Below are 16744 nucleotides of genomic sequence, written 5' to 3'. Positions count from 1 at the left end.
TAAGATCTCCCAAGTACAAAAAAGTTTAGATTCAAGACTTATATCCACAACGCTTGAAAACACAGTTATGATTGTCAACATTTACGCACCGTCTGGAACAAATAACAGACATGTAAGGGAAGCTTTTTTCAATCGTTTAGTGCCACAGTATATTTTTAACACCGTCATCCACTTCATAATAACCGGCGAATTTAATTCGATCACCGATACACGTGATGCCACCGGAGGGACCAATATAAGTCCAAATTTGAAAAGATTGGTTCAAGCTCAAAATTTGACAGACGCATGTAGATTGTTCAACACTAGCAACGATTACACCTTTGTTCGAGGGCAGTCTATGTCGCGGATAGATACTATATTTGTAAATCAGCCTACAGTAAGTCGAGTACGTTATTGCCGGAATCAGGCGAACAACTTCAGCGATCACAAGGCTGTAGCGATGAGAGTTGTGCTTCCATTCGCATCACAACGTACTCCTCGACCCTCTTGGAAACTTAACAACAATCTGCTCACTGCCAGCAATATCGAAGAACTACAAAGGAAGTGGGCATACTGGAAAAGAACAAGGCAAAACTATCGCTCTTGGGTCGACTAGTGGGTAGATTTTGCCAAAGGAAAGCTAGTATCATTTTTTAAGTGGAAACAGAATCAGTTTTATGCGAATTACAACAACACCTTAGGATTCTACTACTGGTGCTTGAATCGAGCTTACACTGCGTACTTAGTGAACGACAACATGACAGAAATCAATCGGATCAAGGCAATAATGTTACGCAAGCAAAAGGAATACAATGGATTCTTCAGGAAGGAATCAGCTCGTCATCTAGCGGAGGAGCAAGTTTCTATTTTCCAAATCGATGATCACCGCAAGCGCCAAGCGGGCACTAGAATTGAAAACTTAGAAATCAATGGAAGACTGCTGAATGATCCACACGATATTGAGACAGCTGTTTACGAACACTATAGGAGTTTATTCGGGGGTGAAAAGGTGGACAATAGAGACTTCTTCCGTCCTACGAGAGTGGTTGCCCAAAATACTGAAACCAATGTCACTCTCATGAACCGCATTACAGAGGAGGAAATCTACGATGCCATCAGATTCTCCGCTTCTCACAAATCACCTGGGAAGGACGGATTAGCTAAAGAATTTTACTTGAAGTTATGGGACACTATTAAAGCAGAAATAGTGGAAATAATCAATGAAATGAAAAATGGCCTGATACGACCAGAACAATTAGAAGGAGTCATCGTACTTGTACATAAAAGAGGTGGAAATAACTCAATCAATTCGTATCGTCCAATTTCACTCCTCAACGTGGATTATAAAATTCTGAGTCGAGTTTTGAAGGAAAGACTTAATAAAGTAGTTCCATTGATTCTTTCCTCTGAACAAAAATGCAGCAACGGGAAAAGAAACATTTTCGAAGCAACCTGCTTGATTCGGGATGAGATCGGTCACACTCATCAGGCGAGGCGAAATGGACTTGTCATGGCTTGTGATCTCAACAGTGCATTCGATCGAGTTGACTATGGCTTTCTGATAACTACAATGCGGAGAATGAGCATCAACAGTGACTTCGTGAATCTGATGACTACTTTTATGAGACATTCCAAATCTCAAATGATCGTCAATGGAAAGTTAACAAAATTCTTCGAGATAAACAGCTCAGTTCGCCAAGGGGATCCATTAAGCATGATTCTGTTTGTGGTATATTTACAACCCTTAATTGTTCAACTCTCCATAATATGCAATGATTTAGGTGAATCCATCACAGCGTATGCAGATGATATAACGATCATTATCAAACAACCTGACAAAACACAGTTAGTAATAGATTGCTTCCGCCAATTTGGAGAAGTGTCGGGAGCGCGTTTAAATCTTCAGAAAACGGTTGGTTTGATGCTTGGAACAGAGTTTACATCACCAGAGTAATTGATTATTCGAGAAGAAGTAAAAATACTTGGAGTTGTCTATAAAAATTCAATACAAGACACTATTGCAGTTAACTGGGCGAAGTTGAAACGAAGCGTGATTTCATTATTGTGGTTAAACCGTGCCAGAATTCTAAACATTAAGCAGCGTATCTGGCTTATGAACACGTACATCTGCTCAAAATTGTGGTACATTGCTTCCATCCTGCCCTTACCGATAGGCACCGGAAAGCTTCTGAAACAGCAAATTACCAAATTCATTTGGTATGGAGTAGCACATAGGGTTTGTTGTGAACAAATAATTAAAACTAAATCAAAGGCTGGCCTCGGTCTGCAATGTCCGATTAGGAAATCTAAATCTCTTATCACTAATCGGTTTCAATGGACTAGAGAGGTACTTTCGTATCAACAGGATTACGCTGACAGGGTGAGAAGCCGCAGGGACATAAGAGCAATTCCAGAAGAAATGTCCCACTTGAAGGAAATCTTCGCTGAACTTATCAAGCTTCCAAGACAAATTACTGAGAAATCTACAGCACACAAAATCTATGATCACATTCTGGAATTATTACCAGAAAATAGGCTTCAAAATGTTGTTCAGCGAAATTGGAACCGCGTATGGAAAAACATAGATCGTAATTTTCTTACTTCTGAAGAAAAATCCTTTTACGATTTGCTTTGTAACGAAAAAGCGGATTGTTAGATCACGCTTGACATTATACAGTTATTCAATTGTTCATCTCATGAAAAATGACATTTTATTAATTGTGATAGACGCGTAAAAATATTTCTTACCAATTGAAGCAAACATCTTTCCGATCTGTTAAGAAATGTTCGAGTTATAAGCATTCGGAATACGGTTAGGGTTAGCACACAAATCGGCAGAACGAATGTATGGGAAAAAGGGAAGTTCTTCCAGTTTTCATGAATTTAAACCGTTTAGAGATTAGCGAATTGTAATGTACAGCATATCAAACAAATCTTAGAGAATTCGATATGTATGTAAATCATAAGAATTCGTTCACAGAGAAAATAGTTATTAACGTTAACTTTATTTCATAAAAACGTGACCTGTTTTCTGATTTGGCACCCTTCCTGAAAGATGTAGTTCTACGTCAAAAAATGATTGTTACATATTGATCCAAAAACAATAGCTCAAAAAGTGCTTTGAAAGCAAGCTATTGAGATCACAAGAATCTGTATATGAACGGGTGTCAGCTGGGAAATCTGCTCTGTTATGATAGTGTAGCGATCGATGTGTTATGTATGGTACTCTTCCATCCTAATGCATTTGTGGAGACCAGAATATTTAATCCAATCACTAGTTTAATCAATAATTTTATCAATACAATCAAACGATCACTAAGCCAACGGTAGTATTACGTCAACCATGAGGTTATATCATAGATCAATGAGGTACATATGGGGTGGAGTAGAAGGCAGAGTATATTTGTATTGGTAAACTAAATATGGTGTTGTCACTATTAGCATTCAATATGGAATTTATATGGAAGAGACGAAACAATATTTAAATAACTCAAAATTTGATGATTTCATGAGCCAAAATGCTCATGAAATTATGTAATTGATTGTATTTTAATAGATGATAATTGTATTGTGACTTATTTCCATCGTTTAAGGTGCAAAAACGTCCAAAGAACAGTCGTATTTTTAGTCCTCAAAAATAGCAGAATTTTCAATAAAATTTTGTTGATGAGGGAGATGAGGGAGTGAAAATGACACAAAAAATATCACTTTTATTCATTTTTTCCGACATCATTTCACAAATATCCACTGCACACTGTTACATTATACGCATGTTCAGTGGGAAATCCACGAAAAGATCTGTTTTTAATTGATAAAAAACTTGTCGAAAAAAACGCGTTTTCACATGGATGTGGAAGGCAATTGAATGTAAACACAAATATCGACGTTACAATGTGAAAAGTAGCTATGGCAGCGCATGCTATCACGTACACTATGCTAACAAATTCTGCCATCTGATCCACTTAATAATCCTTCTCGTGGATCAGAGATATAACTCAACCATAGTTAAATCTTCTACCGGGAGCGCTGATTTTTTTTTGTTGGCAAGCCACTGTGTCTAGTCACCAGTCGGTGACCTCACCCAATATAGCTGGGGGACGGGCCCACTTCGCAGCGAATGGGTTTCCTCTAGTACGAATTGATTTCCTCCCATCGAGGTTAAATGATCCTGATGAATGCAGCGTGCCACAAAATACCAACGAAACAAAGTTTATTAAAATCCGAAGCTGCACGAATCGCATCTGAACTTGAAGATTCACGTAGATAAGATGTGCTATCAATTACCAAGCGAAAGTGCTCTAGCACGGTGAATAACGAAGAATAAATGTCATTGGTTTCTTATCTAGGATAGAGCGATCTTGAATCGTAAATTCAAGTTTTGTATCGATTCTTTGTACTCAAAAAAGCTCAAAAATCAATCTTTTATGTCAATTTGTTTCGATCTTAGATTTTTTTTTGTAAACTAGTTCTTTTGTGTACATCGCTAATAACAGGCATGAAAGTAGTTGCTTTCACTGCATACTCCGTCAAATATCTCGTTAGAATGCTCAGAAACAAGGTATAACATTCCTGATAATCAAATCATAGACTATCAATTATTGTTCATAATCAACAAATATCCGTTAGGGTAACGGATGGTGAGGCCAACATTATGGTAGTCGGAAAAACATCTTCGGAGATATAGAATATATACGTTGACCACAGTAAAGGGTGTGTCACATCAAATTGCATCACGGAAAAAACGCTGTAGAAATTCGCCCAGTAGACCGATCCTTTTGAAAATTTTAGACAGTAAAATAAAAACTATTAAACAACTTTTGGCATTTTCTTTTTATTCATACTTCGAGCCCAAGCCCGTATGCTTGTACCTTCCTCTCTACCCCGTCCATAAGGTTCTGTACAACGTCAGGTTGTAGTTTTTTTTGAACAGATATCCATTTTTTCTTGAAGTCCGCCTCCGATTTGACAACTTTTGGGTTCTTCTGGAGGGCCTGCTTCATAATCGCCCAATATTTCCCTATTGGGCGAAGCTCCGGCGCGTTGGGCGGGTTCATTTCCTTTGGCACGAAAGTGACCCCGTTGGCTTCGTACCACTCCAACACGTCCTTTGAATAGGGGCACGAAGCGAGATCCGGCCAGAAGATGGTCGGGCCTTCGTGCTGCTTCAATAGTGGTAGTAAGCGCTTCTGTAGGCACTCCTTAAGTTAAACCTGCCCGTTTACCGTGCCGGTCATAACGAAGGGGCGCTCCGCTTTCCGCAAGAGCAGATCGCTTGCCACACCATGTACTTTTTGGCAAACTTGGATAGTTTCGGCTTGCGAATCTCCTCCGGAACGCTGAATTTGTCCTCTGCGGAAAAGAACAACAGGCCCGGCAGCTGACGAAAGTCCGCTTTGACGTAGGTTTCGTCGTCCATTACCAGGCAATGCGGCTTCGTCAGCATTTCGGTGTACAGCTTCCGGGCTCGCGTCTTCCCCACCATGTTTTGCCTTTGGTCGCGGTTAGGAGCCTTCTGAACCTTGTATGTACGCAGGCCCTCCCGCTGCTTGGTCCGCTGGACGAATGAACTTGACAAATTCAGCTTATTGGCGACATCCCGGACCGAACTTCTCGGATCACGTCTAAACTGCTTAACTACGCGCTTGTGATCTTTTTCACTGACGGAGCATCCATTTTTGCCGTTCTTCACCTTCCGGTCGATAGTTAGGTTCTCGAAGTATCGTTTTAGTACTCTGCTGACCGTGGATTGGACGATTCCCAGCATCTTACCGATGACCCGATGTGGCAATTCCGGATTCTCGAAATGAGTGCACAGGATTAATTCACGACGCTCTTTTTCGTTCGACGACATTTTTCCAAATTTACGAAAAATTGACAGTGAAGCATGGCCAACGTGATCTATACACTCGTATCTGATTTTAAAGCGAAAGTTGAAGATATAATTCCTAAAAATTAAATTTCTACAGCGTTTTTTCCGTGATGCAATTTGATGTGACACACCCTTTAGGAACCGTATAACCGTTGTAGTTATGAAACAGTCAGTTGCTTGTTACCATCGTTCAGTTTCAAAAAACTGTGAGAAAATGTATTTATTGTCTCTATGACTCTGTGATCTTTCACGGATTTTTCATATATCAAGATGGACAAGACACTCGACAAAAAAATTAGGGGAACAGAGTGCGAGTCGAAAAATTTAAGTGATTTTTGATATGCTGTAACTTCCTAATCCCAACGAAACAAATTGCATCAAAATGTCGCACTAAAATGCGAGCGAATCGAATGAAAGCAAAGCAGCAACTGAACCTGAAGATTTACGTATCGAACATGCGCTATCAATAACCAAGCGAAAGGACGGTAAAAACGATGAAACACTGTTTTTTTTTCCCTGTTGGATGTGAACCACTGCGTCCATTATTCTGAACTATTGTGGTATATCCCATTTTTTTGTACTCCGCTTCAAGCTTACCTACTGCTTATTGATGAAGAAGTAGACTGAAAGCTATAGCGAGATAGGTGCCAATCAGGAATACTCTGTTTGATAAATTTTATAATCCTGATCGGCGACGCAGACCAAATTTCCTTGGGCTCCAGAATAGCCTTATCAAGGTATTGAAGTCTGCGTCTAGTTAGAGCTCCACAATTACAGAGCAAATGTTCCGAGGTTTCGCTTTCGGTATTACAATAACGACACATATCATCTTGCACTAAACCTATGTTTTTGAGATGGTATTTACTCGGACAGTGTCCTGTTATAAGGCCTGTGATTGTGCCTAAGTCTTTCTTATTAAGACTCAGCAATTGTTGAGTAATTTTAAAAAAGACCCCCAAACAGAACCAAGTCTCATTATGCATAAGGTTATTGTTTCTTATTACGTTTTGTACGCACCAAAAAAATTCAATTACGACTCTAGGTGAATAGGTCCAGCTCATTTCATATATGTTCCTAATATTTCAATAATGGTTTAAACAAATTTGGACAAGAAACAATGTCTAAATCTATCCCATTTAGCATGATATGTAAGAGTGTCCATTTCACCCTACACCAGATTTCAACCTAACACTAAAAAAATGGGCGTTTTCAATTATTATAGTAAACTAGCTAACCCGGCAAACTTCGTCCCGCCCATTTACTTGATTAATTCTCGAGTAATGCAGAAATTTGTGTTTTATTTGTATGGCAGCCACCCCTAAGAGAGGGGGGAGGGGTATCTAACCACCATATAAACATTCATTGCACCCTAAAGTTTCCATATGCCTAATTTGGTTTAATTTGCTTGATTAATTCTCGGGTAATGCAAAAATTTGTGTTTCATTTGTATGGCAGCCCCCCCTTTGAGTGGGGGAAGGACTGTCTAACCATCATAGAAACATTTATTGCACCCTAAAACTTTCACATGCCAACTTTGGTTTCGTTTGATTGATTAATTTCCGAGTAATGCAAAAAATTGTGTTTCATTTGTATGGCAGTCCCCTCTAAGAGAGGGGGAAGGAGTATCTTATCACCATAGAAACATTTATTGCATCCTAAAACCTCCACATGCCAAATTTGGTTTCATTTGCTTGATTAATTCTCGAGTAATGCAGAAATTTGTGACACGATATTTGACATAGAAACATTTATTGCACCCTAAAACTTTCACATACCAACTTTGGTTTCGTTTGCTTGGTTAATTTCCGAGTAATGCAGAAATTTGTGTTTCATTTGTATGGCACCCCCCCCCCCCCCCTTAGAGAGAGGGGAGGGGTCTCAAAATATCACGAAAACCTTCCTCGGCTCCAAAAACCCCTACATACCAATTTTCATGTCGATCGGTTCAGTAGTTTCCGAGTCTATAAGAATCAGACAGACAGACAGACATCACTCCATTTTTATATATATAGATACCGTTTGCATTCGCGAATAACAATAAATTAAATTACAATATTCTTCGAAAAACAGGGATTGTAGCGGTATGTGGGCGTAGAGAATGTGCACATTCTTTAGGGTGACCACTTTCTTCTCGCTTCCCTTTCTCAATGATGAGCAAATGAATAATCTTCTCGATTTGTAAAGAACACGTGGATGTTGTTAATTATAAACTACATGTAAATTGCTCTGTAAATAAGAAACTGGTACACGCCATCGATTCAATCTTCCATCCCAACCACACTTGATGCTTGGGCTCCTAATTGGAATGATGTTTCCATTGTTGAACAGCTGCTACTGCTCCTCTTCGATTACCACAGTCTTGATAGCCGGCAATACCGCTCGTGTAGAAGGAAAATTAAAACCGATCCTATTATATGGATCAATTGCATCTTATATTTGTTCCACTCGGATACTTTGTTGACTTTGTCTGATTTTTCCCTTTTGAATCTGCCCTTTCCCTGCTTGTGAGGAAGCGAATTGCTCTGGCTCAAAATTGAACCGGCGTTGTACTCGTTCGATTGTCTTGTCGCATCACCATCTGGATGGTGGCATACTTCAGAGCCAGAGATAACCGTTTACTGGTGACGGCAGTCAGCAAGCCAAAATGCTGTGGCAAAATTTCTACTACGGCAAACATGTGTATTTGAACATCTGGATAGCATCTTTTATTTGTTTGTAAGCAGAGCATGATTAAATTTGTTCAAAACTGTGAAAGTTTCGCAAAGTTCATCCCGAATTTCCTCCTAACATAGACATAACACCATCATTCTTGAGACAAACTCTCCCGGAGATTTAGTCACAGTGCCAGGAATGTACTCATACTTTCATCCCTTCAAACACACAGCGATGCTAGATCAGGCATACAAACAAACTCGTACCCTTATCCACACGTGTGCCGTTGAAATAGAAAAGTTTGTTAAATTACTTTACATGCGCTCTCACTTTTTTTACGTGTGTGTCGGCTGACGCTTTTTGTGCCCCCTCAAAAACTTTTCCGTGACTCCGTGTAGCAGCACACCCGGTGCAGTCTAGGAAATCAGCCACAGCCTTTCCAGCCGACAGGACTTTCCGAGATGTACGTGTCTTTTTCCCGATCAGCTCGCACCGTGTGATATCGCCAGAGGCGCAATCGATGGAGTCGAGAGAAGCGTGATAAGATAGATTCAGATGAGTACATGTGGAAGGATTTTGGAATTCAGGGAAAGTTTTAGTCTCACCTCACTATCCTGCCTCTTCGATGCAATGGCAGCAATGGCAGCATCAGCTAAGTATTCGATGAGACACAAGTTTCTGTAAACCTGAGGGTAAATTCAATCGGGAGCGATGCGTCAGTGGAATATCAATATCGAGTTAAGGTAGTGTTTTCGTTGATCTCCGGTCAATGGCTTGAGCGTTTCGTATCAGCCGTACGTATACGGATGGGTGGAGTTCATTAATTACTGGAAACATGAATGGGAACAGTAGATACTCTAAGTTTCGGTCTACGTCATATAATTTAGTTAACAGGTATGACACATACGCTTATTCGAAGAAATAAAAGCTATTTATCTCATACCAACTGGAGACGATGTTTTGTCTCATTAAATATACAGCAAATCCATGAAAATGGATCTTCTTAAAAAAAGGTAGGGGGTTGTGTCCAGAACATTTCACATACTTTTTTTTGTGTTTGTCTTAAAAATTAGTTTTACTTAAAAAAACTCATGCGTCTCAATTGATCCAATATATCGCGACTTATAACTATATTGAAACAATGGAGACGCATGAGTGAAACAGAACTTCAAATTTAAAAAAATAGATGTCTCAAGGCGTGTCCACATTATGCCGAATTATGCCGATCAGCCTGTATCAGGCGGCATATTTGGTTCGTTATGTAATGTGGACGCCCCATCGGGTGCACGAAGCCGAAGTCCCATCGGATGCACGAAGCCGTCACGAACACGCGAAGCACAATGTCGTCAACGCTAATTTACTTCGTTTTGTTTTGGTTCGACTTTCTCGAACCGGACCCACTTGTTTCGGGTTGGATTCGGTTTGATACGAGTCGATTTTCGGCATGTCGGCAGGCCCGGGCGGTACGTCCACATTTAGTCGGCTTTACCGGGCATAAGCGAAAATAGTAATGTATCTGAAAATATGATATTGGTCGTCTGGTGTATAGTTTAGACCTCAATTCATTTAATTTGAAATATACTGTATGCGTATGCATATATCTTTAATGGGTGGCAAAACTTCATTTTGAGCAGAGAGAGAGGAGCCAGCTCGCGTTTGTTGTTATCGCCCTTATGTCAGCGCGAACCAGTCACGGTGAACCAAGGGGAAATATTGAAATATGTAGAAAATTTTAACATGACATTTTTTGCAAGACATTTTATGTGAAAATAATTTTGACGTCGGACTACATCTTTCATTTACTGGGGTGTAAGTTCAAAGCTTCAAGAACGAGAGCGTTACATTAGAGAATTTCGAGCATTGTTGGTTGAAAGAAATGGTATGATAATCGCTTCATTCGAAAGATAAAAGGTCTACGCGTTTTATATTTGTTAGTTATTTGTCCAAAAACATTTTTCAGTAGCTCAAAAACTGCTTTGGAAGCAAGCTATTGAAATCACAAAAATCTCTATAAGCAGGAGCTTGGAAATCCACTCAATGTTGCTGTTGTTGCTGTTTTAATGCTTTTTGCTCTCTATGTGGTTCGTTTCTGCTTCGGTAGAATCGGGGATAAAAACGCACAAATGTACTCACAAACAAAGATTCACTTCAAGTTTGAACACTTTACTCATAAATGAATGACAATAACTTGCTTGACTGAAATTGTACGATTTGGACTTTCTTGATGAGAAAGCGCAAAAATAAAAAGAAGAAAACAAATTATCTGTCATTCAGCTGGCTCCTCTCTCTCAGATTTTGAGGAGGGGAATTGGTTTAAATGCACATAATTGAATATAAGCGACCGGCGCACCTATGACACCAAAAACCTTGGCAATCTGTCTTTTCAAATTTCTTTGTGTTAGTACGCAAAACATTTGTTGGTGCTGGCAATTCGTTGATCTGAGGTGAAAAATGCAAAAAAAAGATATTTGAGTGAATTAGAACAAAGAGTTGAAAGAGAAGAGAAAAGAAGAAAAAGAGTATAAAGACTCGAATCATCGAGTCGAAATGTGCTGAAGAATGGTGAAAAATATGGTGTTAAGGAGAAAACTAAGGAGAATACCAAAATAAGCAATCGTGACAGGAATCGAATTCTGGAGCGGTCCGGAACTGGAAAGTTCAATGCATCGGAAAATAAGAAAGAACTCGGACTCTATTGCACAGATTTTGCGGGGATCTAGTTACTTCGAGGGCACTGCCAAGAAACCAAATCTTACTCCAGCACATGTTCAGGCTCAATTGAATTTCACCAAAAAGCATATTGCATGGCGAAATAAATGGGATAACGTGCTATTTTCGGATGAAAAGAAGTTCAATCTAGATGGCCCTGATTGTTGTGCATACTACTAGCATGATTTGACGAAGGAACCCGAGCTCAAGCTTAGCGGAAACTTTGGAGGCGGAACACACATGATTAGGGGTGGTTTTTCACGTCATGGAAAACCCCCCTTGCTTCCATTTCAACCAGGATAAACTCAGAAAATTCGTGAAATTACTGGAAGACGTTCTGGTACCATTTACCGAGCAACTTTACTATTCAGTCAGACAATGCAGCCCTCCATGATAGTGAGAGAAGTACGCAGTGGTTCTTGGAACGAGATACCAAGGTTTTGGACCGGCCAGTACGTAGTCCAGACCTAACCTAACCTAACCATTGAGGAATTCTTGCACGAAGTGTGTATGACGGTGGAAGACAGTACGGAACAGTTCGGGAACTAGAAACTGCTGTGAGAGAGTCCTGGAGGTCCATCGCTGTTGCAACGCTTGAAAATTTCGTTAATTCCATGCTGAACACAATTTTCGAAACTATTCGCAAGAACGGAAAGCAAGTTAAATTTTAACTATTGTTTTTTTATAAAATATTAACTAAATCATTGCTATCATTAATGAAAACTGTAGTATGTTCAAATTAATATCCTTTCTCAAAACCTATTTTTATTTCTTATTCAGCCAAATAAGAACTTAGAATTGGAAGCATTACTGTAATAAACTATGATTTGGAGAGGCTAACACTTGCAATTGCTGTGGATCAATTATTGTTTGTTGACTAACTAAAGCACTAAAATAAGGCACTGCCTTCAAACGAATTTTTCACACTGTATATACAGCATGCCAAACAGATCTAATGAACCGATTCAGATGATCGACATATCACATTGATGCTGATGAGTTAATCTTCTTTGATATAAAAATATTACATTGTGAGAAAAAAATATTTCGTTTTCGTAATCATTGATTGCATTTGTTAATTCGGTGCCAATGAAAATGGTCATAAAAAATGTTCACCACCTCGAAAAAACACCCTATGCCGAATTTCAGCTCAATCGGACTTAAGGGAGAGTGGCGCAAAGCGGTCAAAGTTTGAGTTTTTTGAAAATCGAAAAATCACCAAGGGGGGAGTAAAGGAAATCGGAAATGATTTTTCGATTATTCGATGATTCGATTAAAATTTCCAAAATGGCGGCCATTTTTGTTAAAAATTAGCTATTTTTCATGAAAAATCGCCGTCTAGAAGCTCATAAAAATAGAAAAAATGTGATATCTAAAAACGGCTATGTATCACTTTAGATAATTCATTTTTACATGTTGATAAAAATTTCAGCCAAATCGGCCGAGTAGATCCTGAGATATCGATAACACCAGTTGAAAAAACATGGTCTCGAGAAAAACGCGTTTAAAAATCGTACAGCAATACTATATCGCTTAAGGTGATTTCATAGTTTTGGCTATAACTTTCCTACGATATCATCGAAAAATCGAAAAATCCTTTTAGGACAACATTTCTGAGCGCATAAGCTTCCCAAAAATGCAAAAAACTGAAATTCTATTTTTTCTATTTTCCAGACCGGGGTCTCCCCTTAATGTTTGTATGTTTGTATGTCTGTAGCGCTGTCCCACATTAACACAAATTTGATCCCCTTCCTGTAGACTGATTGATCAGAAAATTTGGGGCACATGATCTCGAAAATCCAAGATGGCGGTCGTTAAAAAAATGGAGGAATACATATTTTCTCAAAACAACATCAAGAGCTTGACTATTAGAACACAGTTCTTCATTAATTCTGATTTAATATGGCCGCAGTTACGAAAGGGTCAATTACTTTTTTATGCAAATTCCGCAATTCCTTAACGTTTGATCGTTCGCTCTTAAATTCATTATACATCTATATTTATGTTATGTAATAATATCAAACATCCAATTTGGCTGCCGCTACAAAATTTTCATTTTTTCTGATTTCATATTTTCTCAAAAAAAAGTTGATTAGGGTATGTGTATCAAATGAATAGACTTTATTCGGAAAACACAATGAATTATGAACAACATAAATCTTTGATTAACAGTACAGTACATCATGAAAACATTCCGAAAAAATTCAGCATGAAATAACAATTTTGAGAAATTGTAGAATAGTACCATTATAGAGCCAGCAAGACTATGTGACATAGATAGGAGGCAATTAATAATCAGGTGACGCAATATTAAGGGCATATCGCGGATGATTGCGTCACATTTACCTGAAACCCACTCACCAGAAAGACAGTTACCCGAAAGACATTCACCCGAATTCGACTCACCCGAATGTAACAAATACCCGAATGCGACAGCTACCCGAATGTAACATCTACCCGAATTGACAATTACCCGAATGCGACATTTACCCGAATGCAACAATCATCCGAATGCAACCATCACCCGAATGTAACATTCACCCGAATGTAATATCTACTCGAATGCGACAGTTGACCGAATGTAACAATTACCGAATGCAACATCTACCCAAATGCGAGACTTACTCGAAAGAAGGATATATTCGAATATTACGCAAATTTTATGATTAGGAAGTACTTGTATATTTATTTCTGATGAGTGTTATATAAAGATCATAGTTGTCTTGTACGTTCATTTCCATCCAAAAAGTTCGTATTTTTCGTGGGTAGTGCAATTTGGGAAATAGCGGCGTTGGATAAAATCCATTTCAAAATAATAAAAAGTGAAAGAATGCAGTTTTCTAACGTATTATGAAATTTATCTATACATATGGATGACGCAGCAGGTTCATTTTAAAGAAAGCTGACAATTTTGGTACATAAATATTATGGCACTGAAGTGCAATTTATATTATGAATTTATTGTAAAAAATAAATTTATTCTGAGATCACTATAATGGGGGAGAAATCACCATCTAACGAGGATGAGGAACCGAGGTGGCCTCAAGCCGACAAGGTGATGAAATCTGAGTTGGCCGCTGACCGTAATACACCAGGTAAACGTATGCCGTCCGACGCTCGCTAACGCTCGGTCGGACCTAACTAAAGGATCGTCTCCTATGTTTTCAACAAACCGGGCAATCGATGGAACACAGGTTTGCTTGCGAGAGGCCACCGCTTCAGACGGCGAGTCGGCGGCCGACTCGGATTGCGTCACTTCAGCGGCTTGGTGCCGCCTCGGTTCCTTATCCTCGTTAAATGTAAATCAACACGGAAAGGAAAGAAGATGGCATGTCAATTCTGTCTATACTAATTTTTTAAAATTACACCGCGAAGTCTTCAACATCATTTTCAAATTTCCTCATTACAATTTCTTATTTCACTTCGTATTTTGTTACTTTTTCATGTTGTTTTGATTTAATCCTATTTATCAACAAGAGATTCGACGAAACTCACAATCTGATTTGTCGGAATCTTCTTGTCGAATGACATTCACCCGAATGTAGCAAATACCCGAATGCAAAATATACCCGTATGCGACATTTACCCGAATGCAACATTTACTCGAATGGAACGTTTACCTGAATGAAAAAGGAAAAGTTTCGACAAATCAGATTATGAGTTTTGTCGAATCTCTTATTGACAAATAAGATTAAATCAAAACAAAACGAGAAATGAGAAATTGTAATGAGGAAATTCGAAAATGATGTTGCTTCGCTGTGTCATGTTTAGAAATTAGTGTAGGCACAACTGAAATGCGGTTTATTTTCCTTTCCGTTTTGCTTTTCAAGGCTGAAGATCATTTAACGAATATTTTGAAACTAAAGCAGGTAATTTTAGCATAAAAACAATAAAGCATAAATTCCATGAAAATGTAAAAACAGTTCACAAAAAAAAAACCAGGAAGTGGGTTATATCTATGGTATAACCGCAAGGGTGAAGTAGGACTATCGTTGATTTAGAGATCATTTGTTTGAAGTTGAATCTGAATTCATTCTGAATGAATGAATGTTTGGGGGACTTCGAAAACGAGAGCGTTACGTTGGAGGCACAAGGTTTTATGCATCCAATATTGGATACGGAAATATCCTACTGATGGGGAAGAATAATCTTCAGAAGCTATCCTGATAATTGCGATTGACTGAAAAATCACAAAACCAAATGTATTTGGTCACAGTGTTACATGGATAGAAAACATTCAAATAAACTCTTTCACATGAATGTATTTTTAAATTCCCAGAGGAACTGGCAGATTAATTTCCGGATCTTTCTCGATGCTGAATGGCATCCAAACGGAAAGAAATCCGCGCGTGTATGTGTGTGTGTAGCGGCTGCTTCGAGATCTTCCCGGGGAACCGTTTGTGGCATCACTCTCCTCCTGATGGATTCACTTCTGGCCTAAGGTGCACAAACAGGTTTTTGGTGATACCGTTCATCCGTGCTTTCATGATAAACGAAGAGCTTCACCACAACAGCGACAACATGCTCCAATCGCCGTTCAATTAGAACTGAGTGGATTTCCGAGCGGCGCTCGCTTATATACCGATTGGTGATTTCAATAGCCTGTTTTGAAAGCAATTTTAAGACTATTGAAACAAGTTTTTGGATCAGAAAGTAACAAGTATAGAACGCGTAGACATTTTATCTTTCGAATGAAGTGTTTATCATACCATTTCGTTCAGTTGTTTAGGAGCTATTAACGCTCAAAATCTCGGTGTCCGGCGTAACGCTTTCGTTTTCGAAACTTTGATTTTACACCCCGGTATAGAAATGAAAGACGTAGTCCTACGTCAAAAATGGTACTTTCGTTTTTATCACCGCAGCGCAATTTTTATCATGAATTTATTATTTCGTGATGAAATTTATTCTGAGGTCAATGTAATGGGGGCGAAATCCCTCTTTAACGAGAATAAGGAACCAAGGCGGCCCCAAGCTGCCGAGGTGAGGCTATCCGGAAACGGCGGCCTCTCGCAAGCAAACCTGTATCCCACCGATTGCCCGGTTAGTTTGAAGCATGGGAGACAATCCTTTAGTTAGTTCCCACCGAGTGTTAGCGAGCTTTGGATGGCATTCGATTGTCTGATACATTACGTTTGCCCGGTTGATTCTTGCTTTGAGATGTATCTTTCATATTTCGTTTACCGGACAAACGTAATGCAACAAGCTTGCGGTCAGCGATTCGGTGTCCGATTCGAATTGCGTTTCGATTTTTTATCCACGCTAGATGGTTACTCCATCCCCATTACATTAAAATATTGAGAAGTATAATTCATTTTTTCTCAAAAATATGTTTTATCAAAATTCTGGAAAAAAGATATTAATAACCCTTATAATTTCCAATAAGTCAGTCATACATATGAGGATGGGCACTTTTACATGGAAAGAGTTTTTCCAACAACAACTTTTTCGAGTTTTCATTGAAAAAATACTATTAATGTTTAACTTGTAACATTGTTATGTATAAATTATCCCGATTTACCTACATCTTCTGCAAAC

This window comes from Toxorhynchites rutilus, chromosome 2 (genome assembly GCF_029784135.1).
Source record: "Toxorhynchites rutilus septentrionalis strain SRP chromosome 2, ASM2978413v1, whole genome shotgun sequence".
In the NCBI taxonomy this organism is placed as follows: Eukaryota; Metazoa; Arthropoda; class Insecta; order Diptera; family Culicidae; genus Toxorhynchites; species Toxorhynchites rutilus.
The sequence above is the reverse complement of the archived record's forward strand: the minus strand, read 5'-3'. Positions refer to the sequence as shown.